The sequence below is a fragment of the Pinus tabuliformis genome, chromosome 5_1 (genome assembly GCF_031772625.1).
Source record: "Pinus tabuliformis cultivar Carrire ecotype Pingquan chromosome 5_1, CPIR1, whole genome shotgun sequence".
In the NCBI taxonomy this organism is placed as follows: domain Eukaryota; kingdom Viridiplantae; phylum Streptophyta; class Pinopsida; order Pinales; family Pinaceae; genus Pinus; species Pinus tabuliformis.
The window spans coordinates 770,504,723-770,532,386 of record NC_142305.1 but is presented as its reverse complement, the minus strand read 5'-3'; the positions used below and the strand labels follow the sequence as shown (position 1 = coordinate 770,532,386).

Here is a 27,664-nt window from a genome sequence, read left to right as displayed (position 1 = left end):
CTTTGGTTGAAAAGGTTATAAGATCTTTGTCTTCTAAGTTTGAATCAAAAGTTTCTGCCATAGAAGAAAAGCAGAATCGACAAAGTATTACCATGTCACAGCAGCATGGAATCCTAACTGCTTTTGTAATGAGAAAAGGGGGTCCATCAGACATGAAAGAAGCCACATTCAAAGCTTCAAGAAAAGGAGAAATCAATGAGTCAGGACATAAGTTAGAAGGAGAGGAAGAATCAAACTTTGTCAAGAACCTTCAATGGGGTTCTGGAAGATTCAGAGGTAAGCTACCTTTCAAATGCTTTGACTGTGGAAGAGTCGGTCACTATGCAGCCAAATGTCCTCCTAAAGACAAGTTTGATAAACGTAAGGAGCCAGTTAAATGGAACATAAAACAGAACATAAGTAAGAAAAACTATTATACACATGAAGACAATGATGGATTATCAAATAGTGATGAAGATGAACATGGTAATGATTATAGAATTTTGATGGCTTTTGAAGATGATGATTTCTTGGATGCTATAGATGAAGATGATCTCTGTGAAGAAATTTCTAAACTTAAAATCTGTTTAGAAGAAAAGAGTATGATCATAGATACTCTGACATTCCAACTTGCTAAAAGGGAAAAACAAAATGAAAAGTTAGAATGTGAAATTGTGGGACTTAGAAAAGATATTGAGAAAACAAAAGCTCTTAATCTTAGATTTGCTAAAGGATCTGAAACTTTAGATGAAATTATCAAAGTATAGTGTTCTCCTCTAATCAAGATAGGTCTTGGATATACTGAAGAAGCATCTGAAGCATAGAAGCCATCCACCTCCAAAAGTTATCTTGATGCAGCAAGGAGAAGTGAACAGGTTGACAATCGTCAGCAAAGGCATAAAGCAGATCACCAGGTAAATCGGGGTCAATCTACTTCTAGGATGAACAGAAGCTACAACCAACCACAGGTAAATCATTCTCAATTTGCCTCAAGAATGAATGTCAATGGAAACTACAATCATTTGGTTGGTAGGTTTGATAATTGTGGGGATTTCTTCAATGGCCAATGTTTCTCTTGTCATAACTTTGGACACAAAGCTGCTCAATGTGTTTCCTATAAGACCATCATGACTAGAGAAGCACGAAATCAAAGGATGTGACTGGGATCACGAAAGGGACCTGCAATAAATTTTCGGCTCTTGAAAATGAAATAGAATGTTCTATTTGTAACAGCTTCGATCATGAATATTCTGAATGCAGGAGTAGGTTTCGGAAAACATCTCAGAAGGAGAAAGATTCATTGGGTCCCAAAACATGGAGAAAGAAAGAACCACAATCAGAAAGATCTGGTATAGCCTTATATGTGGAAGGATAGGAAAATCAGTGGTACATCGACAATGGATGCTCAAAACATATGACAGGTGATAAGGAAAAGCTTTAGTCATATAGTGCCTTAGAAAAGGAAAGGAAGGTCTCATTTGGAAATGACACCCCTGCACTCATAAAAGGTAAAGGTTGTGTTATTTTGAAAGAAAAAGTCAAAGATGGAAATTATATGTATGTTGATGGCTTAAAGTATAATCTATTGATTGTTAGCCAAATGTGTGATCAAGGAAATGAGGTAATATTTTGATCAAATGGATGTATTGTTCATGAGCTTGATACAAGAGAAACAATGATCAAAGGCATAAGAACTCCAAATAATTTATACATACTCAAGGGAGGACAACAATAATGCTATCTAAGCAAGAATGATGAACACTGGCTATGGCATAGAAGATTGGGGCATCTAAGCTTCCCTCAGATAAGGAAAGCATGCAAATATCAGGCCGTTCACGATCTTCCCAACATCAAAATTCTGGACAATACAATATGCAAATCACGTCAGTTTGGTAAGCAAACCAGAACACACTTCCCTGAGAAGGAAGGCTTAGCTAGTAAGCCACTTGAACTTGTCCATACTGATTTATGTGGTCCATCAAGGAAAAAGTCACCTCATGGAGAAGAATACTTTATATTGTTCATTGATGACCTTTCCAGGATGTGCTAGATAGGAATTCTGAAGCATAAAGATGAAGCTTTCGAAAAGTTCAAAGCTTTCAAAGCCTTGGTTGAAAATGAATCAGATCGCAGAATCAAATGCCTCAGGTCTGATTGAGGAGGGGAATTTACCTCGGATGAATTTTTTGACTTTTGTGAAGAACATGGAATAAGAAAGGAATTCTCTACTGCAAGGACTCCTCAAAAAAATGGAGTAGTGGAAAGGATGAATTTGAAAAATGGCTCGTGCTATGCTTGATGAGTCTGGAACTCCCACAACCTTCTAGGGTGAAGCTACATTTGCTGCTGTTACTATTCTCAACAAAACAAATGTCTAGGTGAACAACACTCAAACTCCATATGAACTTTGGTATGGTAAGACTCCTATGGTAAAATACTTCAAATTTTTTGGAAGCAAATGTTACATCAAAAGGATTGATGAAAAACTTGGAAAGTTTGAACCTAGAGCAAATGAGGGCATTCTCCTTGGTTACTCTTCTCGAAGTAAAGGATATATGTGTTACAATAAAAGACTTGGAAAAATTGTTGAAAGTATTGATGGGGTGGTTGATGAAGCAAGAAACAATCCAAGGCAGATAAAATCTGAAGATTTCAAAGATGATGAGGAATATCCTTCAACATCAAATCAGATTAATGATGAAGAAGAAATCTATGAGGCACTAGAAGAACAGATAAGGGTAGAAGAAAAGACTCCATCCAGGTACATCCAGAAGAATCATCTAGAGACTCAAATTTTGGGGCAAAAAGAGGCAGGTGTACAAACAAGAAGAACTATTTCAGAAACTTCAAGCTATCTAGCATTGCTCTCCTTCATTGAACCACGAAATGTAAGTGAAGCATGCAAAGATGAATGCTGGGTCAAGGCCATGAATGAAGAACTTGAGCAGATTGAAAAGAATAACACTTGGGAGTTGGTTCCTAGACCAAATGATAAGAATGTCATAGGGACAAAATGAATATTCAAAAACAAGCTAAACGGAAATGGAGATGTTATTAGAAACAAGGCCACACTTGTTTGTAAAGGGTATGATCAACAAGAAGGTATAGATTTTGAAGAAACTTTTGCACCAGTTGCTAGACTTGATGCCATAAGAATGTTCCTTTCTCTTTTGAGCTTTCAGGATTATAAAGTATATCAAATGGATGTGAAATCTACCTTTCTAAATGGAGACTTAGAAGAAGAAGTGTACATTGAGCAACCAGATGGATTCATCCTTGGAAATGATCCAAAACTTCTATGCATACTCAAAAAGGCTCTCTATGGCCTTAAACAGTCTCCAAGGGCTTGGTATCTTCAAGGAACACAAAACTATGGCTTATGGTATCCTAGAGACACAGATCTCACACTTCATGCATATACAGATGCAGATTGGGCAGGAAGCGTGGATGACAGAAAAACCATTAGTGGTGGTGCATTCTTTATGGGTTCTAGACTAGTATCTTGGTTCAACAAGAAATAAAGTTCAATTGCATTATCTACAGCTGAAGTAGAATATGTGGTTGCTGCATCTTGCTGCACATAACTCCTTTGGATCATGCAAACACTATAAGACATTCAAATCACTTGCACTCCACTTGTATCCATTCTATGTGATAATACAAGTGCAATTAGCATTTCAAAGAATCCTGTCATGCATTCCAAGACCAAGCACATACCTATTAAATATCATTTTCTCCGGGAAGAATTGCTTGAACAAAAGGTCAAATTGGAGTATGTCCCCTCCAAGGAACAGGTTGCTGATATATTCACCAAACCACTGCCCAGGGAGACATTTGAATACCTCAGACAGAAGCTGGGAGTAGTTGATGCATCATCTTGCTATTGACACTTATCTGTTTCAGAAGAAAGTGGGTGCACACAAGTTTGATGAAGAGTATCCACGTGCATACGCATGTTTCTATGGATACAGTCGCGTATATGTTGGTTTGAAGACAAACAGTGGGCCAGACTCAGGATGAGAAAGTCTGATATGGGTCTAACAGAGACCATCTGGCACAGGTTTAGGGGGAGCATATACTTCTAATAATGCATTGTTGGCATTATCTTAGAAGATCTTGGTTCAATTTCACAGTTGTTTTTGATTCAGGAGGAATAGGTGCAGAGGGAGAACTTGGTTATTGGTCTGGATGGTGATACTTGCTGATGACTATCATAATATTGTCTTATATATTTAAGTCTCTATGTCATGTATTTATTTTATTATGGTCATGTAATGACCTATCTTGTTTCCCCACTATTCCTGGGATGGATGATGTAATGTTCTTGTTTTTATCATGTATAAGCTTTTGGTATATCCCCACTTGGTTGGGAGATGGAAGGTCATTTATGATGTATAATGTCATGTTCTTCTTATAGAACATCTTTTTGCAGACCTTGACTACAGTTAGGGGGAGCATGGACAACACAGTAGAGCAGAGAATTCAACATGTGCTCAAGGGGAGCATAACACTTTGCCCTTGATTACAAAGGGGGAGAATGACTTTGAGTGACTTGGGGTTGCCATCATGTCCAAAGGGGGAGATTGTTGGCATTATGACACAAGTTTTGCACTATCACATAGGTGTTGTCCTTGATGGCAACTCACTCAAATGACAGATCACAGTTCAAGCTCTCAGAATAAAGGAAAATGAGGTATACGCAGGTTCCTGTTGATGAAGCCGCATATAGATGCAAGTTCACAGACCAAAAGGCGCATATGCATATACATGCACTTTCATGCACAAAAAAGCGCGTACAGTTTGGAAAACTTGGTTTTGGTCCATGGTACTTGGTCCATGGTATTTTGGTATTGGTCCATGGTATTTGGTCTGAAGTATTGACCCTAGGTATTGGGTCCAAGGTATTGATTCTATATGGTTTTGGACCATGGTATTGAGTAAGGCCTAAGACTATAAAAAGGGAAGGAGATCATTAGGCAAAGTCACTCAAGTATTGGATATCTTATGAAGAACAAGATCTAGAATACTGGTCATTGGGTAATGGTGCATAGCTAGATCTGAATCAAGGAGGAACTTGAGTGCTATAAGAAGGATAAGTTCTATTGATGGGTCAAGATCTCAAGGTTTGAAGAGAAGTATCGTTGTGTGATTTTAATCTGCTATATTTGGCGCATGACTTGATCTATAAATCTGATGATCTAGGTATAACTGATGTCTGAATATTTGAAAAAGGGTAAATTATATTTTATAGATCTGTATGCAGGTTCTGCATAGAAAAGGTATGTATGTACGCTGGTTAGGTATATCAAAACTACGTATACACAGGTTTGCCTTACTGTAACAGCGTATGCACACAGGTTATACATATTGAAGTAGCGTATGTCTCTTGAAATATGTTTTAGCTACTTCTGTTTATTGCTATAGTGTTCTCGGTTCAGGATTGGTTTCTGGTTGCAATTATTATATTCAGGTTACAGTTTTCAAAGAAGTGATTGTTTGATTCAATTTTGGTTGGTACAAAGGAGATTGGTTGATGCAAATGTATTTGATTGTTGATTAATGTTATTGATGGATCCAGTCTGAAAATTTATGAAATGTGGTCCTTGGATGAAAAAGAGAAGGTTGTAGTCTTCTGTAGGTCAGCACCTACGTACTAGTACATCAGGTAGTACAAGAGCTAAGGGGGTTGTAGCTCCCTTCCATGAGAAGCTGGGGAATGAGAGAAGGTTGTAGCCTTCTGCAGGTAGAAGCCTGCATACTGGTATAAGACTGCACTAGTACAGAAATATTGTAAAAATAAGTTTCTTATTTAAAAAGGATAGAGATGAATTGCAGCAGGTGGTTTTCACCCACATTAGGTTTCCACCTTATATCTTGTGTTCATGTGTGTGATTTCCTGTACTGTTTACTGCACTTGATAACTATCTTTATGGTTCTGAAACACAAATTAAGATTAGCTAACTAAATTAGAAGTCTGCAAGATATACACGAGTTTCTCTAAACACAGTTGCATATATATGTAGGTTTAATTAACAAAAGTAGCGTATATCAATTTGTTTATGGAAGTGAAAAATTGTTAAATTGCTAATAGTGATTCACCCCCCCCCCCCTCAGTATTATTTCCAATAGAATTAAGTTGTCCAGGGACTTAATTTGTTATAGGAATTATGAATAATTTTCATGATTGTAGACAAAGGTGAATTCCATAGATCTAGTGGTATGATCTATAACAAGAGAAAACAAAGAGATACAAATTTTCCTTAGAGAAATTAGAAAATGAGAAAGAAGACTACCTGGAATCTGTAGCAAGCCTTCATTTCCTCCCTTCTTATAAGAACTAACTCTATCTCCAAGTGTTATAATTAGAACTTGTATACATGACTAAAACAGGCAAATGAATCAAAATCCACATAGCATAATCTAAAATCTCTATTCAATGAGTCAACATGGAATTGAAATACATGATTAAAAACATAACACAACAAATATAGGAAAACAAGATGCTCTTGGTATTAACAAATATAGGAGAGAGTTACAACCAAAAATAGAAGTCTGACTTTGTAGATGTGGCCACAAAGCACACCTCAACATCAACCCTAATGCATAAATGTGATGACTCCTTAGGCTCAAAGTAGTAGCATAAGGGTATTATCAATCTCCAAAAGCCAACCCTGAAGCTATGGAAGGCAGTAAATATATAGGGTAAGAGTGGTAATTTAGGATTTACTATTCTATGCCAGAGATCCACATATGATGGGAGAATGAGCTCAAGGGATAATAGATAGGTCCATTAGAGTAGGATTAGATAGGAATTCAATATCTCTATCCATGGTAAATAGTTAAAACCACTTTGGAAGATTATAGAAGGAGAGGCTTCGAAAATATATTTTAATTTTCCTAAAATTCTAGAATGAGAATAGTTGTTCAGTTAAGCAAGGTTCCCTGTAGTGCACACTTAGAGAAGGAGAAGTTGCATTGCAATGCAATTTCTCAGTTATGAAGAGTACATTCGGCCCAAAATTAGGGTTTAGGGCCCTATAATATCAGTTTTTAAGTGTTTAAAGTCAATGAGAGGCTTAGCGATTTGCAAAGGGATAATGATAAACTGTTCAATGATGTTGATTGATATATTTTTCAATCCTATTGAACAGATGTGATGAAATTTCATGTAATAGATTGCCCCCGTAAATTACAAAGTTAGAAGAAATAACTGAGGTTTGAAACACTTTACTTTGTGACAAGTCTGGATCAAGAACAATTTGTCGATATCATCATCTGTTAGAATACTTTTTATCTTTACGATATCATTGCTGTGGGAGGCATACCCATACTCAAAGTATAAGCCATATTTCATGTACAATGATTAAAAAAATTTGTCCATTGATGAAACTGTGTGGGCCCATACTTGGATAATATCTTGTATGATCATAGCCGTCATACTCTGTGATCTCCTATGAATCATGAAAAAGCAGCCCAGATGGATAAAACTAGATCTGGGGTCTTCTATCTCCTTCACTCAATCGTTCGATAGTATGAGACTAACCATGTAATTAAATGAGTTGAAGAAATGGTAGACACCATCTTATTATCAGAAAATGATGTAACTCGTTAATAGATGTGAGAGAAACCATTGATGTTGTTAATGGCTCTCAATGTACTATAGTACAATCTATGTGGTATGAGTAGATGAACTAAAGTCAAACACCACACAAAACCTTTCATTCAAAGGCCAATGATGAGGATGTATCACCAAGAGAAAGGAAACTTTCCATTGATGTATGCAAGCTTCAAGTTACTACTGTGGCCAGCAACAACCTCCCATTTTTTATTTAACATTAGTAATAAAACTAAATAAATGGGGACCCTTATCTAAAAAACTAAAAAGCTAACACTTATATTTCCTTTTCAATAAAACACACTATCATAAACTTAGAAAAAAACATCCGCATAACCCAAAAACTTAATTTTTATGATAATTTTTGAATAAAATCATTCTCTTAACAATAAAATATCGCATCGCAAAGGGTAATGGAGGATATCATATAAACAAGCTTTCGACATTGTGAACATGCGAGATCACGCGCCTTAAAGACTCATCGCACATCACATATTTCATATGCTGCAAGTATCACCTAAGATAAACTATCCCAATTTGGCGATATGCGATAAGGCATCTCGCAAAATTCATCTCGCAGATGCATAAGGTAATAAGTGATTGTTAACAAAAAGGATTAGCGATATTGCAATGTGCGATATTGCGATCTGCAATATTGCGAAGCAAATCACAAAATCGATTTATCACAGATTGGTAGGGCTCATTGTTCAATAAAGTATTTCTCGTAATCTGATATCGATTTATGGGTATTAATGTCAATTTAGTGGTTAGTTGATCGTCATTTATGAGATAAGATTTAGATCTGATCGAAAGATTGTTTCACGTAGGGTGATATATTTGATATGATTTTGGAATTAAGAGCTTTTCCATCACCTTATCTCTTACCATTATTCTTTCCTCACTTGTAAATTTGCAGGAGCGACAAGTAGAATAATATACGCAGTAGCGTGCAAAACGTAATGAGAAAGAAGGGAAAAGCTCCAATTGCTGAGGACAAAGAGATGACGCCCTTATTCACAGACACCACCTATACCAGAGATGCTGGCATAACCACTTGGGAAGGCATGTATAGTCTGCTCGAAGAAGAAAATCCCAGAGTTATGGAAATTAAAGCAACAACAGACTCACACGGGTCATCTGAGGCATCAATTATTGAATTTGCATGTTCATTCCTTCATCGAATAGCGGCAAGGCCTAAAATACTTTGATACACAAGCATGGTCAAGTGAGTGTTGGACAGTGCCAATATAACATATAAACAATTCAAGTCTCAGAGCCAAGACCTCATTGGGTCATTCACCCCACAAGATTTAAGGCTTATGTATCATCTACCAGAGCCACAGGCAAGCTACAACAAATAGTACATGGAGAACTTCACCAAAGAAAATGAAGATTTAGCGGAGTGCACCAAGAACTGGTCGGCAAGGGAAGAACCATTAAAAAAGGACAAACATGGTATGTATAATACTGGTTCCCTCTCCTCCCCTTATTGTTTTGCTTTTGCTATGCTATGTAGGCTATTTGGAAGGCCCGATATCAACAAATTTTCATCCAAGTGGCTACCCCTATTAGATGTAGCCACTAATGCCACTATTATGGATTGGGCTCAAATATTGTCTGATAATTTAGCTTTAGCTATTTTGAACTGCCGGTCTAAAATAACTCCCTCTCAGAAGATTTATCCTCCTTTATTTTTAGTTTCTTATGTTATGGATGTAATCTGTTATGTTTCCAAATTTCCTTTAATAGGTTGGAAGTGGACTATACAGAATCCCTTGCCCATTCACATTTATCATAAAGAATTGTGGGATTCCAAGTTCATCCTATATTTTTACAGAATTTGTCATGGAATTATGTTACCTCTTCACAAAATGTTGTATAATAGGGATGCCCCAAGATTTTCCCCCGAAGTGGAAGTTGATATTCTCCTTGTCAGAAGATGTTTTGGGGAAGAATTTTTCACCTATGTCAGAGTATTTGGAAGCATTGCTTCCCCTCATGTGTTATCCTTATATGTTCATGATATGTTATTGGCTCGAGAAATTTCCTACCAGACCTGCGGGGTGGGATAAATGAGCAAAGAGTTGAAAGACAAGAAGGCCATCTGGCTACAATTTCCTGTGGCCTGTGGGGCCTTTTCACTGTTTGATTTAAGTCATGCATTCAAAGAAGTAGACCATATGTTGAGTCTATGACTGTTCAAGTTTCCAGGGAGAAAATTCGACCCCTTTGATGTCGTTAATAATTTTACTACTGTTGTCAAGATAAAAGTATTTTTCTAAAGAAGATGATCTTTTTGATGATATCTTCCAACAGAAAAGCACACTGAAATAATTTTTGCATATGGCTCAAATTAAATTCCCCCCAGTGGAATTCCAAGAATTCAAATTGTACAGAGAAAGGAGACTTTCTAACACCCCCTTGGATAAGTTGTGCTTAGAACCAATAAGGGAGACAACTCCCAGTATCAGTTTATGTGGAAGTTCGGGTACAAACAAGTCCAGGTCTAAGTCTAGGAAAGAATCACCAAAACGCTCTAAGCAGTCCGATAGCAACCATAATAAAAGTGAAAATGAGTTACAGCTCACAGGTGAGTATAGCACCTGGAGACTGCACTCAAACAAAGAGAAATCTCTCCATACACTCTACTTACATCAAATGAGCAATTACACCATTAAGTACTTTACTAGAACTCAGGAAGTTGCAACCAAACTCCTAAACTCTAGGAACAAATCCTAAACTAAGGCGATACGTTACAACTTGTGTAACCATTTCTCCATTAATACAAAATAATATTAATTATTTCAACTCCCCCCCTTAATGGAGAAAGGATTATCCTGATCTGCTAGCATCCCTCTAAACAATTCAAACTTTACACGCCCAAGAGGCTTAGTAAACATATCAGCCATGTTATCACAAGTTTTACAATATGCAACACATATCTCTTTTGACTGTAGTTTCTCTCGATGAAGCAGAGCTACAGTGCTCTGCTTTTTGCTGCTCCATGCTATGACCCCGGATCCAATGCTGAATGCGTAACCTGTGATAGATCTTCGATCATCCAAGTTACCTACCCAATCAGAATCTGAAAAACCTGCTAGAATAACCATTCTGAACCTTTCCAACAAGCTTCTGGCATACTTCCCTTGAGTAAGAAAGGTTTGTCCAGAGTCTTTCCATCTCATACACTTGTGACATTTGATTTCTTTGATCAGATTGTTAGCATTCCCTGTTACAATCATATCATCTACATACAAAGAAATCAAACTAATTTGCCTCTGTTTATTAAACTTGGTATACAGATTTGGATCATTCAAGCTCCTATGAAAGCCATGTTGTACAAAAAATGAGTCAGTTTTCTCATACCACAACCTGGGTTCCTGTTTTAAACCATAAAGTACCTTTTTCAATTTACACACAGGATGTTCCTGCCCCTTTTTCACAAAACCTTTAGGCTGTACTAAATAAATTTTTTCCTTCAAGTCACCATTCAGAAATGCAGACTTAACATCTAGCTCGTGTCGCTGCCATTTGTGTTTTGTTGCTAAGGAAATTAACATTCTAATGGTGTTTAATTTGGCTACAGGAGCAAAGGTGTCATTGAAATCTATTCCCTCTTTCTGTGAGTAACCCTTTGCTACCAGTCTAGCTTTAAGTTTCTCTATACTCCCATCTGCATTTATTTTTGGTTTATACAGCCATTTGCATCCTATGGGGGTTTTACCTTCAGGAAATTCAACCAAATCCCAAGTATGGTTTCTGTTTATTGATTCTATTTCCTCATACATTGCAACCCTCCATGCATCAGAATTACTTGCTTCCTCATAATTTGCAGGTTCTACAATGTTTAAAAACTTTGACATTAATGCATAGTCTTTCAATTTAGAAGGTAATCGAGTATTCCTACTTGATCTCCTTGGTAGGGGACTTACCTCAAATCTGTCTATTTCAGCCTTTTCTGGGCTTGCATTATTGATTACATTTCTTGTTACTTCTTCTTTTTGTTTCTGCTCCTGCTCTTCATCTTCTTCATTGTTTTCTCCCATTAGCAATGGAATGTCCCAATCACTGTTAGAGTCATCCTTTTCTTCTTCATTATGTTCTAGTTCTAACATTGTAAATTCCCTAGGATTCCCAAGATTGAAAGGACCAACATGTTCGCCCTCCATTAGTCGCATAAGGCCTTCAACTTGATCAGAAACGAACTGGAAGCTCCGTGTTTGTTTCCCATTTCCAAAGACTGTCAAAAGCTCCTTGCGCAAAGCCTGAGCAACAAAATTATTTAAAACCCAACCATCATCACGACACATTCGCAGATTAAAAATTCGAGCACTTCGAACCTCAACATTTGCTCCCATAGTCAGAGTTTCGGCTGTTCTCTTACCCTCATAATCAACCTCCAACAATAAGGGTTTCACAACATCATGTTCAAACCTCAGATTGCAAAAATGATGCAAAACATTCTCCTTCCTTCCTGTGAAGAAATTGTCAACAACAATAACATTGTCACCTCTTGTCATGAGCCTGTCAGCTCCACTCGTCACGACAACTCGCAGGGACTTTCTCTTCAAACCTAGGAGTACTTTAGCCCCCGAATTCACCATCGAACCCAAATGATACTGAGCACACCGAGAAACAGGTGTCTCATAAACAACCCGATGAGGTTTTTTGGGCACAAACCTTCCATTTTCATTAACATTAGAAGCCAAAAAACCATGCTGAAGGATAAATAAAGTCGATGCGATGGCGATTCCTATCAAAATTAACAACAACCGTTGCTCCCTAAGAAAATAATCTACTAGCCTGATAATAGACCACGTCTTTTCTGGCTTAAGAGACTACTAATCACTGTTATTCATATTGGACTGATAAATTTCTGATCCTCTGATGAATCAGTCTTCAATGAGCCACCACCGGGCAAGTCTAATTTGCTGCCATCAAACAGATCAGAAACTCCAATGCGCCACCACTGGGCAAATCTGATCTGCTACCACCGAACAGATCAGGAACTCCAATGCGCCACCACTGGGAAAGTCTGATCTGCTACCACCGAACAGATCAGGAACTCCAATGCGCCACCACCAGGCAAGTTCGATCTGTTGCCACCGAACAGATCAGGAACTCCAATGCGCCACCACCGGGAAAGTCCGATCTGTTGCCACCGAACAGATCAGGAACTCCAATGCACCACCACCGGGCAAGTCTAATCTGCTACCACCAAGTAGATCAGGAACTTCAATGCGCCACCACCGGGCAAGTCCGATCTGCTGCCACCGAGTAGATCAGGAACTTCAATGTGCCACCACCTGGCTACTCCTATATGTTGCCACCGAACAGATCCAAAAATTCAAAGTGCCACCATCGGGCAACTTTGATCTACAAAAAATTGCAGTTTTTTCAAAGAGAAAGAGGTTGGCACTCTTCGACAGCGAAATACCCACGCCAGAAACAAAAACCACGCGTCTTACGAAATTGGCGCGATTAAAGCTTGATTTTCCGCGCCAATAGGACTTTCTGGTGCGCTGGCGTGCTTATCACCCTCAAAACCACACCAAGTGGTGCGTCTATTCCTTAAAAAACCGTGCCAGCTCTTCCTTCCGCTCAAAAATGGCGCGACTGTTCGCGACGAAACCACGCCAACACTTTCTTGCACTCAGAGATGATCAGTCATCTGAGACCTATGCTCCAGGTGTTACTACAGTCCACCTGATCCTACGAATGCTTTTGTACACTCCACTACCACTACAGTTCTGTAATCAATGATGCATCCTAAAAAAAATTAAGGCTATCCCTACTCTGTGCTCTGATACAAAGATAAAAATCAGACTTGAATTGAAAAAGAAGGAGTTATAGCTCACAGGTGAGTACAACACCTAGAGACTCAAACAAAGAGAAATCTCTCTGTACACTCTACTTACATCAAATGAGCAATTACACCATTAAGTACTTTACTAGAACTCAAGAAGTTGCAACCAAACTCCTAAACTCTAGGAACAAATCCTAAACTAAGGAGATATGTTACAACTTGTGTAACCATTTCTCCATTAATACAAAATAATATTAATTATTTTCAACTTAGTTAGAGATATTGCCCAATCTAAAGGGCACCTAGAGCAATAGGTCTTGACTACACCATAGGTAAAGGTTCCCCCTCCCCTCATCCAGCCACCAAAGCCAGTGAGAAATGAGCTGGATAAAGAGTGGGAAACATGCAATGAATTGATTAATACTGAGGAGCAGAACACTAAGACACCTGAGAATATAGTGTAGACAATGACATGTATGGTCATTTGAATAGTCATCAATGCTTCAGAAATGGAGCATATTCCCATTACCCCATCATCCAAAATCATGCTCAAGATAGAGGAGATTCCTCCTCTAGATGTATTTTATAGTCCGCAGCACAAGGCAGTGGTAAGAAGACAAAGAAAGAAAAGGAAATTGGACAGCGTGCTCTCACCTGAGGCAGAGCAGCTAGATGTCCTTTGGGGAGACCCTACTACCAACCCTACTGAAAATATTACTAAGTTATCCCAAATCGCAGGAGCCTGTGCTTCTGCTACCATTGATAAATCATCTGAGGTACAACAATTACTTAAGGATAGAGAGGAACAAATCCAAGTTTTGCAGCAACAGCTATAGCAGGCTAGTGCCAATTGAGAAGTAGAGGAGAAGTTAGAAAAATTACAACAAGATTTTAAATAGATGCAATTGGGGTATCAAAACAATTTGGCTGAAAAGGAAAATCAATTACAAACTATGCTAGAATTGCATAGAGATGACCCAAAAATTACAAATTTTGTCTCAGAAGCCCTTGCCTTAAACGAAAAAATCTTGCAACAGCAAGAGGCATTATGCCAAATAATATCACAATGGAGTTCCCACTGCGAGATGAGTGATAAAATTATAAATCAAGTCATGGATTTGTGACTCGATTATGATTTGATTGATAAAAGAATTTCTGATTATTTGAAATGGCAGGAATCAGAGGAAGGGAAGAAAGTAGGCTTGCTTAGAATCAATGAAGCCCACAAAGAAATGCTTTTCCATAAGTGGGATGCACAGATTAAAAAGGCAGAACAGGTAGTGGATGAAGCAACGACAATGGCTAACAATGTCATTGACTATGTCAATGAGAATCTTCATAGAGCAAACCTGATATAAGAAACCGCTTCAGGATTTCTCCCAAAGGCACAACAACTGGAAACAAGCCAGAGACAGAAAGATGAGGAAAAGGCAGAGTCCATCAAGAAGTTAACCAAGTTGAATTGGGACACTTCCTGGAAATACTTGGTTAAACCACATAGTCAATGCATGACTCTCAAATTCCTTACAAACTCTACCGAGAAGATAGTGCCAGCACTTGTCGATTCTATTTTCGTAAGACAACTGAAATCGAAGGTTGGCCAACCGATGCTCCTCGAGTCGATGCTGAATGCTTGTGATCTCAGAGAATAGATACATAGATAGTTAATTTCTAGATACAGTTTTAGTTTTATTTTTGATTTATTTTTGCCTTAGATGAGGATGGTCATTTAAACCTCCTCCTATATTTTTGTAATAAACTATTTTTAGTATTTAGGTAGTAGTATTTTAACCCCTCTCATGCATTTAGAGAGGGGTCCTAAAATTTGTCAAAAACATTTCCTCAAAACATGCACTTCTACACCCTCAGAGGAGGTTTTGATGAATGAATGGAACAAGATTTATTGATATCTGTGTTTAATGTCTGCTACTGAAATGCATTTTTGTACTCTTAGTAGATATTGAATTAGGAAGAGATAAATCTATATTGTTGAAGCTCATGAGTAGAACTTGTTATCAATGGTACTTTTATCTCTTAATAATTTCTGCTTATGTGTCAAAGTAATATTTTATGTTCAGTTATTTATATATGAAGCCTTGAATGTTTGAGTTATCATTTGGCACTTTTGTATAGTGATGACTATTCTATTTATGCTTAATGTATGAATGACTTATTATGCGATATGCTTCTCACAATTGTTTCAGCTAATTTCTTATACGAAACAATTCATTTTTAATGAATTCTTTTCTTGTAGTGATTGAATGATCTTTATTACCAATTGCTGTTAGAAACTATTTTAGATCACATAAGTGAAACGTTAAATTCCGGGTTAGTTTTAGAATTAGATGTTTCTATTCATTAGAATATAATTGCATGTTTTAAATTAGACATAGATTAAATGCATTTTATTTAGAAATCTTTAGAAAGGGAAACATCAACTCTTATCACACACACACAAATTGGGAAACTGGTCCCATTATCCCCAGACGGACCCACCATCCCAAACGGAAAAGGAGCTGCTTTCAAGGTCCAGATCGGGTGGGTATTCCCCTTGTTGTAGACCTGATTTTTGGGGCTTCAACAGGTACCAAAATGGAGTTTTTAAGTCAAATTCCTAGATAATGTGCTAATGTCAATAAGAAGTGACCCATAGTAGGAGGGCCTTAATATATCCCCCATCAAAAACTTGAAATGGGTATCAATATTTGAGACAAAATGATGCTGATGAAAATTTGGTCCAAGAACAACAAACATGAAACGAAGGCTTAGGAGTATCATAGTAGACATTAACTTAGGGAATGCTCTTGAACATATCAACGACACTTTATGGAGTTGGAAGCATTGACACAAACTAATGATGGAGGCTTTTGATATGGTGTAATTAACCAAAGCGGCAAGCAGATTACCTGAACCAATAGTCACAAAGATGAACTAAAAGAATGTCATGTTCAATAGTGACTCGCTGCCATTAATAGGTTAAGTACACTATTTTTCCAATTTCCCCAACCATTTCTAGTAGTACCTCTTTATTTTTTATAATCTTGAGTAAGACAACATATGCTTGATCTATAAGTTCATCCTTTGAGTGAATCCTTTTGAGTATTTTTAATGTAACTTGAGAAGGAGTGGTTGGAACTCATCATGTTCCATGAGTCCAACACTGTTTGATGCTTTTATGAGTCTAGTAAAGGTATAACTTGGCCCCTTTTTCATATTTAGAGAGTTTGAAAAAGAGGCAAAAAAGAAAAATCTAAAGGCTCCTTTTCATAGAATTGTCTCTTAAGTTCGAAAAGGCAGAAAATTATACTTAGGAGAATCTCTTAGCCATGCTTGACTAAGGTATTCCTTTTTCATAAATAGTCTATCCCATTCTAGAAAAGGGTTAAACTTAAACTGGGTAGACATATTTTAATTTACTTTAACAAGTTTGAAAAGACAAGTGCTTGGCAATATTTTCATTTTTTGGATCTGAAAAGAGCTCAAAGAGGACTCCTCCTAGAGGAATGTGTTGTATCAAGGTTATGTTGGAAATAATACTGAGAGGGGGGGTGAATCAGTATTATTAAGTCAAATATTCCTTTTTCAAAATCAACTGCTATACGCTACTTCAGTTAATTAAACCTGCGTATATACGCAACAATGCAGAAGAAAACCCGCGTATACAATGAAAACTTTTAATTTACTTTATATTTCTGATGTTGATTGTTAATTTGAGATTCAGAAGCAAATAACAAGTAACCAAAAACAGTAAAGCAGAGTAGAAAGACAATCGCACACAAGAACACAAGATATAAGGTGGAAACCCAATGTGGGTGAAAACCACCTGTTGCAATTCGTCTCTATCTTTTCTTTAATTAGAAAATTATTTTTACAAATGTACTAGTGCAGTCCTTTTACTAGTACACAGGCTGCAACCTGTAGAGAGCTACAACTCTCTCTCATTTTTCCAGCTTCTCCTGGAAGGGAGCTACAACCCCCTTAGCTCTTGCACTAGCCAAGATACTAGTACGTAGGTGCTGGCCTACAGAAGGCTACAACCTTCTCTTTCTTTCAAGGACCACGTTTCATAAATTTTCAGACTGGATCCCCAAATAACATCAATCAACCATCAAGAATTTCTGCATCAACCAATCACCTTTTCACCAAAAACTAAATCAACGTAAACACCTCTCTGACGACTGTACCTAGATCACAGTAACAGTACCACACACCAAAACTGAACCCAGAACACTGCAGCAATAAACAGAAGTAGCAAAAACACAACTCAAAATGTATACGCTACTTTAATGGCCTGAAACCTGCGTGCATACGCTTCTGCGTATGGAACAACCTGCGTATACGCTGTTTTCCTTCATTGAACCTGCGTATATACGCGCCTTAGCTGAACTGAACCTGCGTACAGATCTACAAACATAATTCACTCTTTCAAGTATTCAGATTAACCCAGATTATTAGATTTATAGATCACGCATGTGCCAGATATAACAGATCAAAATCATGCAAGGATATTATCATTCAAGCGAAGAGATTATGACCCATCAATAGAACTTATCCTTCCTTTCGCTAAGGTTCCTCCTTCATTCATATCCAGATCTTCTCCACAATGCTAATCACCAATATTTCAAATCTTGAACATTATCAGATATTCAATAATAATTCAGATGATACCTTGTCACATGATCTCCTTCCTCTTTTATAGTTTTAGGCCTTCCACAATACCACGGTCCAAAACCATAATAAACCAATACCAAGGGCCCAAAACCTGGGGTCAACACTTCTGACGAGATACCTTGGTCCAAAACCATAGGTTCAAATTCCAAGGACTAACAACCATGGACCAAAAATAAGTTTCCCACCATGTACGCGCTTTTCTGTGCATAAAAGTGCGTGTATACGTATACGCGACTTTTGAACGTATAACCCATGTGTATACGCGTCTTCGGCAAGGTGAACCTGCGTATACAAGATTTCCTTCATTATGAGCACCTGAACGGAGGTCTGACACCAAAGTGAGTTGCCATCAAGGACAAAACCTGTACCATAATGCCACACCTGTGCCAAAATGCCAACAATCTCCCTCTTTGGACTTGATGGCAACCCCACAATCCTCAAAGTCATTCTCCCCCTTTGTCATCAAGGGCAAAGGGCTGTGCTCCCCCTGAGTACATGCTGATATCTCTGCTCTGCTATGCTGAACATGCTCCCCCTGTAGGCGAGATCTGCAAAAATACGTTCTTCAAGAAGAACCATATACATCATAAAAGACCTTCCTATCACCAAAAGACTCAATACATACAACCATCACCCAACCAAGTGGGGATACATCAGAATTTTACATATGAAAACCAATCACATCAATCATCCCAGGCATAGTGGGGAAACCAAAATAGGCCGTTACATGACCTTGATAAAATAATATACATGACATAGAGACGAAATATCAAGACTTATGCAAATGACCAATAACTACTATCAGCAGCTTCTGACAATCACTGTATATATCAGCAACCATGTTCTCCTTCTGATCTCCTTTCTGCAGCTGATCTACATGAACCAAAAACATATTGAGTACTAGAACTAAGAGCTTCTAAGGTAATGCCAACAATGCATTATTAGAAGATTATCTGCTCCCCCTGAACCCATGCCTCATGGTTTCTGACAGACCCATATCAGACTCTCTTCAACCAGAGTCTGTCCTTGCTGATTTTCTCCAGATACGCGACTGCACCTGCATAAATCGGCGTATGTACGCATATTCCCCTCATCCAATTCGTGTACACCAATTTTACTTTGATACAGACAAGCTTCAACAGCAGGATGAAGCATCAACTACTCCCAGCTTCTGTCTGAGATATTCAAAAGTTTCCCTAGGCAGAGGTTTGGTGAGGATATCGGCAATTTGTTCCTTAGAAGGAACATACTCCAACTTGACTTTTTGCTCAAGCACTTGTTCCCGAAGAAAGTGATATTTGATAGGTATGTGCTTGGTCTTTGAATGCATGACAGGATTCTTTGAAATGCTTATTGCACTTGTATTATCACATAAGATAGAGACAGGTGGAGTACATGTGATTTGAAAATCCTACAAGGTTTGCATCATCCAAAGAAGTTGAGTGCAACAAGATGTAGAAGCCACATATTCCGCTTCAGCTGTAGATAAAGTAATCGAGCTCTATTTCTTGCTGAACCAAGATACTAATCTGGAACCCATAAAGAATGCACCACCACTTGTGCTCTTCCTGTCATCCACGCTTCCGGCCCAATCCGCATCTGTGTAAGCATGAAGTGTGAGATCTGTATCTCTAGGATACCATAAGCCATAGTTTTGAGTTCCTTGAAGGTACTTGAAGATTCTCTTGACTGCCTGAAGATGAGTTTCCTTTAGATTTTCCTGAAATCTTCCAACTATTCCCACTGCATGCATGATGTCTGGTTGTGTGCCTGTCAAATAAAGTAGACTTCCAATCATCGATCTATAGGTTGGTTGATGTACTGCTGCTGATTCATCATTTGCACTGAGACTGCATCCTGTAACCATAGGGGTACATACTGGTTTCAAATCTTCCATGCCATATTTCTTCAGAATCTGCTTGAGGTACTTGGTTTGAGACAAGAAGATACCGCCCTCATTTTGTTGGATTTGCAATCCAAGAAAGTATGTCAGTTCTCCAATCAAAGACATTTCGAATTCTTTCTGCATTACCAAGGCAAAGCTTTGACTCATAGCTTCTTCGTTGCTGCCAAAGATAATATCATCTACATACACAACAAGTATTAGCAATTTGTCATTTTCAATTTTTATATAAAGATTTCTATCTGCTGATCCTTTTGAAAAACCTTGTTGATGAAGGTATTTGTCCAAGCGGTAGTACCAAGCCCTTGGAGCTTGTTTAAGCCCATAGAGAGCCTTTTTTAGTCTACATACAAGATTTGGATCATTCCCAAGGATAAAGCCATCTGGTTGCTCTATGTACACTTCTTCTTCTAAGTCTCCATTCAGAAAGGCTAATTTTACGTCCATTTGAAATACTTTGAACTTCTGGAAGCTAGAGAGAGCAAGGAACATTCTGATGGCCTCAAGTCTCGTCACAGGAGCAAAAGTTTCTTCAAAGTCTATTCCTTCCTGTTGAGCATACCCTTTACAAACAATTCTTGCCTTGTTTCTAATCACTTCCCCATTTTCATTCAACTTATTTTTGAAGATCCATTTTGTTCCTATGACATTTTTGTCTTTTGGTCTAGGAACCAATTCCCAAGTGTTATTCTTTTCAATCTGCTCAAGCTCTTCATCCATTGCCTTAACCCAACACTCATCTTTGCATGCTTCTTTTACATTTTGCGGTTCAATGGAGGAGAGCAATGCCAAATAGCTTGAAGCTTCTGCTATTGTTCTTCTTGTTTGTATACTTGCTTCTTTCTGCCCCAAAATTTGAGATTCGGGATGATTCTTCTGAACGTACCTGGATGGAGTCTTTTCTTCTATCCTTATCTGTTCCTCTGGTGCCTCTTGGGGTTCTTCTTCATCATCTGTCTGATTTGGAGAGTAGTCTTCATCCTCATCAATATTTTCATGATTCACTTGCCTAGGGATGTATCCTTTTTCATCAACCACTACATCAATGCTGTCAACAATTCTTCCAAGTCTTTTATTGTAACACTCATATGCTTTGCTGTAGGGAGAATAACCAAGGAGAATGCCTTCATCTGCTATAGGTTCAAGTTTTCCAAGTTGCTCATCAGTATTCTTAATATAGCATTTGCTCCCAAAAATTTTGAAATGCTTTACCGAAGGAGTCTCACCATACCAGAGCTCATGAGGAGTTTGAGTGCTGTTCACTCGGACATTTGTTTTGTTGAGAATAACAACCGCAGCATATGCAGCTTCACCCCAGAAGGTTGCCGGAGTTCCAGACTCATCAAGCATAGCATGAGCCATTTGTTGGACTGTTCTGTTCATCCTTTCTGCCACTCCATTTTGTTGAGGAGTCCTAGCTGTAGAGAATTCCCTTCTTATTCCATGTTCTTCACAGAAATCAAAAAATTCATTTGAGGTAAATTCCCCACCTCTGTCGGACCTGAGGCACTTAATTTTGTAATCTGATTCATTTTCAGCCAAGGCTTTGAAGGATTTGAATTTTTCGAATGCTTCGTCTTTGTGCTTCATAAGTCCTAACCAAACAAACCTGGAGAAGTCGTCAATGAATAATATAAGGTATTCTTCTCCTCGAGGTGACCTTGTCCTAAATGGACCACATACATCTATGTGGACTAGCTCAAGAGGCCTGCTAGCTGATCCTTCCTTCTCAAGAAAGTTAGTTCTGGTTTTCTTACCAAACTGACATGATTTGAATATGGTGTTGTCTAGAATTTTGATGTCTAGAAGACCACGAACTTCCTGGTATTTGCATGCTTTCCTTATTTGTGAAAAGCTTAGATGCTCCAACCTCTGGTGCCATAACCAGTGTTCATCATCCTTGCTTAAATAGCATTGTTGTTGTCCTTCTTCAAATATGTATAGATTATTTGGAGTTCTTCTGCCTTTGATCACTGTTTCTCCTGTATCAAGGTCACGAACACTACATCCAGTTGATCGAAATATTACCTCGGTTCCTTGATCGCACATCTGACTAACACTCAGTAGATTATGCTTCAAGCCATCAACATACAAAACATTTCCAGCCTTGACCCTTTCTTTCAACTGAGCAGTGCCTTTTCCTTTTATGGCTGCAGGGGTATCATTTCCAAAAGAAACCTTCTTTCCCTTTTCTAATGCAGTATATGATTCAAGTTTTTCTTTATCACCTGTCATATGCTTTGAATATCCGCTGTCGATATACCATAGATTTTCTTGTCCTTCTGCATAAAAGGCTATCCCACATCTTTCTAGTTGTGGTTCCTTCATTCTCCATGTTCTGGCACTTGAGGTTTGTTCCTTCTGAGTTGTCTTCCAAAACCTGCTCCTGCATTCAGAATCTTAATGACCAAGGTTATTACAAATAGAACATTCAACTTCATTTTCAAGGGCTGAAAAGTTGTTATAAGTCCTTTTCGTGATCCCAGTCATATTCCTTTGTTTTTTAGCTTCTCTAGTCACGATTGTCTTATAGGCAACACATTGGGCTGCTTTGTGACCAAAGTTATGGCAAGAGAAGCATTGGCCATTGAAGAAACTCCTGCGATTATTAAATCTATCATCCAACCGATTGTAGTTTCTACTGACATCCATTCTTGAGGCAAATTGGGAAGATTTTACCTGAGGCTGATTGTAGCTTCTATTTGTCCTTAAGGTAGCTTGCCCCTGATTTTCTTGATAGTCTTTGTTTGTTCTTGAGGTAAACTGTCCTTGATATACCTGATGATTTCTATTAGGCCTTTGCTCGCTCCTCCTTGCTGCATCAAGATAACTTTTGGAGGTGGATGCTTGAGATGTTTCTTCATTATATCCCAGACCTGTCTTAATTAGTGGAGAACGCTGCACATTGATAATCTCATCCAGAGTTTTAGATCCTTTAACAAATTTAAGATTAATAGCTTTTGTTTTCTCAATCTCCTTTCTAAGACCAACAATTTCACATTCCAAATTTTCAAGATGTTTTTCCCTTTCAGCCAGTTGACATTGCAGAGAATCAATAATCGCATTTTTCTCTTCTAAGCAAATTTTGAGATTAGATATCTCTTTATAAAAACCTTCTACATCTATAGCATCCATGTAGTCATCATCTTCAAAAGCCATTAAAAGTTTATACTTATTACCTCGTTCATCTTCGCCACTATTTAAAAGTCCATCACTATCTTCATGAGTGTAATAGCTTTTCTTATTTGCATTCTGTTTCTTGTTCCATCTAACAGGTTCCTTCCCTTTGTCAATCTTATCCTTGTGAGGACATTTGGTAGCATAGTGACCGACTCTTCCACAAGCAAAGCATTTGAAAGGTAACTTACCTCGGAACCGCCCAGTACCCCGTTGAAGATTTCTGACAAAATTTGATTCTTCTTCTTCTTCTAACACGTGTCCTGACTCATAGTACTCGCCTTTGCCTGAAGCCTTGAAGGCAGCTTCTCTCCTGTCTGATGGACCTCCTTTCCTCAGTTCATAAGCAGTTAGAATTCCATGCAGCTGTGACAGTTTAAGGCTTTGTAGATTCTCTTTTTCTTCTATTGTAGAAACTTTAGATTCAAACCTAGGGGACAAAGATCTTAGAACTTTTTCAACCACAACAGCCTCTTTTATTTCTTCACCCAAATTCTTCATACAATTAACAATCTCATCTACACGAAGAAAATAGTTAGCCACACTTTCATCGTTATACATCCTAAGATTTTCATACTAAATCCTGAGGGTTTGAAGTTTTGCTCGTTTTACCTAATCATCTCCTTCATAGCTCAAAACAATCTTGTCCCATATCTCTTTTGCGGATTTAAACTGCATTACCTTGACAAATTCTGATTGAGATAGGCATCCTAATAGAGTATTGACTGCCTTTGCATTTGTTTCATATTTCTTCTTTTCATCCGGATCTGTAGGAGTTGCTGATGGAAAAGTATACCCTGTATCTATGATATCCCAGACTTATGTACCAAGGGATTGAAGATAGGCAGTAACTCTTACCTTCTAATAAACGAAGTTTGTCCCATCAAAAATCGGTGGCCTGATTGATGCTTCCCTCTCGTAGTTGCTCATGATGAATGATCTTCCTTCAAGCGATCAAGCTTCTTCTGAAGGAGCTCCTCTGATACCAATTGTTGGAAATAATACTGAGAGGGGGGGTGAATCAGTATTATTAAGTAAAATATTTCTTTTTCAAAATCAACTGCTATACGCTACGTCAGTTAATTAAACCTGCGTATATACGCAACAATGCAGAAGAAAACCTGCGTATACAATGCAAACTTTAAATTTACTTTATCTTTCTGATGTTGATTGTTAATCTGAGATTCAGAAGCAAATAACCAGTAACCAGAAACAGTAAAGCAGAGCAGAAAGACAATCGCACACAAGAACACAAGATATAAGGTGGAAACCCAATGTGGGTGAAAACCACCTGCTGCAATTCGTCTCTACCTTTTCTTCAATTAGAAACTTCTTTTTACAAATGTACTGGTGCAGTCCTTTTACCAGTACGCAGGCTGCAACCTGCAGAGAGCTACAACTCTCTCTCGTTTTTCCAGCTTCTCCTGGAAGGGAGCTACAACCCCCTTAGCTCTTGCACTAGCCAAGATACTAGTACGTAGGTGCTGGCCTACAGAAGGCTACAACCTTCTCTTTCTTTCAAGGACCACGTTTCATAAATTTTCAGATTGGATCCCAAAATAACATCAATCAACCATCAAGAACTTCTGCATCAACCAATCACCTTTTCACCAAAAACTAAATCAACATAAACACCTCTCTGACGACTATACCCAGATCACAGTAACAATACCACACACCAAAACTGAACCCAGAACACTCCAGCAATAAACAGAAGTAGCAAAAACACAACTCAAAATGTATACGCTACTTTAATGGCCTGAAACCTATGTGCATACGCTTCTGCGTATGGAACAACCTGCGTATACGCTGTTTTCCTTCACTAAACCTGCGTATATACGCGCCTTAGCTGAACTGAACCTGCGTACAGATCTACAAACATAATTCACTCTTTCAAGTATTCAGATTAACCCAGATTATTAGATTTATAGATCATGCATGTGCCATATATAACAGATCAAAATCATGCAAAGATATTATCATTCAAGCCAAGAGATTATGACCCATCAATAGAACTTATCCTTCTTTTCGCTAAGGTTCCTCCTTCATTCAGATCCAGATCTGCTCCACAATGCTAATCACCAATATTTCAAATCTCGAACATTATCAGATATTCAATAATAATTTAGATGATGCCTTGTCACATGATCTCCTTCCTCTTTTATAGTTTTAGGCCTTCCACAATACCACGGTTCAAAACCATAATAAACCAATACCAAGGGCCCAAAACCTGGGGTCAACACTTCTGACGGGATACCTTGGTCCAAAACCATAGGTTCAAATTCCAAGGACTAAAAACCATGGACCGAAAATAAGTTTCCCACCATGTACGTGCTTTTTTGTGCGTAAAAGTGCGTGTATACGCATACGTGACTTCTGAACGTATAACCCGCGTGTATACGCGTCTTCGGCAGGGTGAACCTGCGTATACAAGATTTCCTTCATTCTGAGCGCCTGAACTGAGGTCTGACACCAAAGTGAGTTGCCATCAAGGACAACACCTGTACCATAGGGCCACACCTGTGCCAAAATACCAATAGGTTACAAACTTCTTTTTGTCATGATGGAACTGCTCATAACATATAAAGGTTAAGAGGATGGATAATAAGACCACTCATTGCAGTGGTTCCTTGGGAAAGGTTAAAACAAACAAGTGAAAGAGCATGATCAGCCAAGAATATGGTAATGATGGAATGAGAAAACCAAGATTCATTTGGTAGAAAATGACTAATAAAAATGGAAATCATGTGAGATAGAATGAGAATGGTTTCATTTTTACACAAGCTTTAAACATGGGAAACTATTCTTAAGAGTACTTGAATATGGTTTCATTTTTTCACAAGCTTGAAAGATGAGAAAAAAACAATGCTTGAGAGTGCTTTCATTTTAACACAAGCTTGAAATAGAGAAAACCCATGCTTGAAATAAGTTTTCATGCCCCCATCATAATGACTCAATTCTAGGCACATGCCTGCCAAGCTTCACTTCATTCACCTAACTGACTACTGGTTACTAACATGTGGATGGAATGAAGGTTAATTTATGAGATCAAGTGAAAAAATCGACTAGGAATTTACTAGATCTAATCAAAGACTTGAATTAGAAGGGGATTTGTTTAATTTTTTAACAAGTTTGACATAGGAAAAGAACTATGCTCATATACCCTATTTCATTTTTTAATGAGATTAACACAAGAAAATGAACTCTACTCCAAGGACCTTGTTTCATTTTTTAACGATATTGAAGAAATAAAAGGAACTCTTCTTTAAGGACATTGTATCATTTTTTAATGAGATTGACACAAGAAAAGGAACTCTCCTACAAGGACCTTGTTTCATTTTTTAACAATCTTGACACAAGAAAAGGAACTCTTCTCCAGGATCTTTGGTTATATTAATCATGGCTCCCCATAGACCATGTCTTCTAAGAATATCTCATCATATGGGAGAACAATGTTCTGGAAGGGATATAGATCAAAGCATCCAAGGGAAAGATAGGGCATTAGTGCTCCTAGTACATGATGCACTACATCACCTACTATATCATTAGTAGAAACGAGCATGGAATAGGTTGCCACATAATTAACATGTAGCAGGGGAGATATCACTTACATATAAGGACCATTCAAGGAAGATGATTGATTGGGAAACAAATTAGGACCAATGAACGAAAGTTGGTTAATGGTCACGATTATTCCTTCATGTAGGAAACACATCACATGACAAAGTGAAGAGACAAGAGCTCCCATGTCATAAACATAGTCATGCCCAAGGAGTAAATTTAAATCCAAAGGGCCTTGGACTACACTCGCATTGATATAGAAAGTCTTTCCTTCCAAAGTAATAGGAAATTAAGGAAGGATCCCTAATGGTTGATTGGTTCCTCCGTTAAAAGGCAACAAATTCTAGATAATGAGAACAAGCTACAAAGAACCTAAAGCTTTTCAAGATGTTGAGGAAAAAATACTAATAGACATGCCTTCATCTATGATTGTGTTAGGTTCAACCATAATATAAGCCTATACTATGATCTCAAATGGCACGTAAGCAGGAAGACGATAACCTTTGAGTCAACTCTAATCGAAGGAAGTGACCATACTACATGGAGGGGGTGTTTTGGAAATGGGAGAACTCTTGCCTTGTGTTATGGGAATGGGGGAACTACTCCCCTTTGCTATGGGAACAAGAGGATTACCCCCAAGTTCATTGGAATATAAAGAAACTAGTAGAACCTAAGCAGTATGAAGTTCACTCTCTGTGGGATAGGTATAATCAACTGAAGGTGGAGTTGAGTCAACAATTTTCTCAACCGATGGTTGGTCAAGAATAGACTCATGGGATTCATGTTTAGTAAGAGTGGGATTGACTGGAGATGGATTATTATCAATCGCTTCATCAACTAGTGGAGGATTGGGAGAAAGCTTTCGATAACTAGTCGGAAGATGAGGTTGAGAAGATGTAAGGATTTCCAACACATTTGAGGCTTCATCGATATAAGGACAAAGGTAAATAGG

At 38.1% G+C, this 27,664-nt stretch overlaps 1 pseudogene; it reads right to left on the bottom strand.

The window, feature by feature from the left end:
* Window positions 1–12,198, bottom strand: part of LOC149167200 (UDP-glucuronic acid decarboxylase 4 pseudogene) — a 65,703-nt pseudogene extending 53,505 nt beyond the window's left edge.
* Between the last annotated feature and the right edge of the window lie 15,466 nt (window positions 12,199–27,664).